The following is a 2,682-nucleotide window of genomic DNA, read 5'->3' as shown; positions in this document are numbered from 1 at the left end:
TTGTTTATCTTCTAATGATCATCAGAATATACTATCATGAATAACACATCTTCTTCATCTTCTTATATATTCTTGACTGTTTCTTCTTCTCAGCGGGTTTCTGATCATGTTTCCTGACATGATTTTGCATAAACACAGATGCTGATATGTTTGTTTTTATTCATGTAGAATTGTCACATGTTGACAGATTCATGTTCACTGATGATAGTGAATTCAGTGTTAAATCATTGATCAAGAACTTGAAGAACATGATAATGAGAAATTGTCTGTGTCATGTATAGCTGAGTCTTCTGCATTCTTCTCTGCTCTCTCTGTTTCTTTCTCTGCTACTTCTCTTCAATCTTCTATATCTGTCTCTGTGTCTGATTCTCCTGCTCTCACTACCTCTGTTTCTGTGACTTCTACTTCTGCTACTCCTGGTTTTACTGTCTCTGTCTTTCTTACTAGCTCTCCCCATTTCAAGAAGATGTTGTATAGGCTCAGTGAATCACATTTCTCAGTGTATACACTTTCACTCTTCTTGTCAACCTCTAGAATAATTTATTGTATGAAGATAATGTATAACATGACTATCTGAAGTTCAGTTACAGACACTGATTATTACATTCATTTTAAATATTCATGATGAGACAATTATTTATTCATTTCAGAGAATTACTCTTCTTCTTAACAGTGTTAAGATTGTAAGTCTTTTTCTTTTTTTTCATCTTTTTCTTTCTGACACTGATTTTTCTGTTCTTAGAGAAAATTATTATGAGTTTTGCTGTGTATGAAGTTGTGACATTCACAGATATCAAGAAACTTTTTATAACTGTAAAGTTTAACATCACAGAAATATCTACTCTGATGAATTTCTTCAGAATAATAGATCTGTATCAGTCTATTCTCTAACATCTGTCATTCAACTTCATGATGCAGATAAAAGATATTCATGTTTTCAGAAACAGGAATATGAATGTTGTACTCTTTTACACTCACAGATGTGAGACTTGTATGTCTTGTCTGAGATATTATTATGAGAATAAGCTGTTCACATGCTGTATTCTACTTTCTGTATTTCTCTGTGTTTCTCTCTCTCTTTCTGAGAAGTCTTGTGCATGTTGTAATTACACATACAATTCTAAGATCAGTGAGTGTTTATTCAGTAATTGTTATCTCTGCTTTTGTGACTTTTATACACTAACAATGATTCTTAGTTACTCTGATATCAGAGATTATTCTGATTGAAGATAATAATATCACTGAGACTATCTCTCTTCATTTTCAAGCTTCTCTTGTCACTTTCTCTCTCTCTTCTGTGAGAAAGGTTGTGCATATATCAGATTATAAGTGTTCAGCACTGAGTGACTTCTGCTGTCATTCATTCAGTTCTGCATCTTCTTCTTCTTCTATTTCTTTCATCTTTATCTCTTCTATTCTGGCTTCTGATTCTGCAGGTCCCGCACTCTTCTTCAATTTCTCTACACATATGTGTATGCATTTCTATATTGGCATTTCAGCCAATCTTGTGATAAATGACATTAATGTCATATACAGAGTGATAGAGAAATCAGAGACATGTACAGTGTTATTACAAGAGTGACTTGCAGCTCTCAAATTCCTTGCAGATCTTGAGTTTTGAGATTTTCTTTGTTTTTAGTGTTTTTCAGATGACATGATGTTGAAAATAGATTAAACATGTGATATATGAAAATGAATGAAGTGTGTATAATAACATTTGTCTTTTTACAGTCAACTCTTACAGTTGATGATCAATTCATTATTTCTTTTCTTACACTTTTTCTCTATCTGCTAGTCACTACTCTTACACAATCTCTATATGATACAGTGTTCAGTGACTAGGTTCAGCAGCTTTCAACTTTTTGTGATTCTGTCTCATGTATTATACTGTCTCTCTTCACCTGCTCAGATTACTATAGTGAATAGCTCATTGAAACTAATCTCATCTGATCTCTGAGCATTTTCAGAGATCAAGATGACTTGATTTCATGCATCTGTGAATGTTTCAGATAGTTCATTCTCTGTGATCTCTGTGATTGAACTGGTGTAAACAGTTAAATTCAACTCTGAATTTCTTTTTCTTCTGTAATCTGACTCACATGCAAGTCTGCTACTCTGAGATCACTTTTTATCATGTTACACTCACTGTCTGCAGCATATTATTATATAATCAGCTACAGTCTCATTACTTATTGAAGTGTGATATTCACCTGATTTCTTCATTGCTTCTCATTCTTTTCTTGTAATTATGAAAAGATTGAAATAAGTAAGATTATCTGATTCATAAGCATCTATGATTTCTCTTACTTCATAAGACTTTTCAATTATAAGTCTCTTCTTTTTCAACACTGACAATAGTGCTGTAGATAATCATAATCTACTCAGATCTTATATCTTTGTTTTCATAAGTTATAAATTATTGATTAAGTTGTGTAAGATCTGTTCCTCTGGTTCTTTCAATGTGTATATTCTCAGAGAATGTGATTTGAGTATCTTATATGACTTAAATTATCTAGATTGAAACTTCTCAGAACTCTTATTGTATACAAGAACTCACATTCTCATCTTGAGACTCAATTTCTTAATAAGTGAGTCTTGTATGCTTTTCAATTGAATTGCTCAGTTCAGAAGTAACTTGTTAGCTTTTGCACATGCATGGCTGATCTCTTTCAATCTTGGTTC

The sequence above is a fragment of the Blastomyces dermatitidis genome (assembly GCF_000003525.1).
Source record: "Blastomyces dermatitidis ER-3 genomic scaffold supercont1.15, whole genome shotgun sequence".
NCBI lineage: Eukaryota > Fungi > Ascomycota > Eurotiomycetes > Onygenales > Ajellomycetaceae > Blastomyces > Blastomyces dermatitidis.
This window is presented reverse-complemented; position numbering follows the sequence as displayed.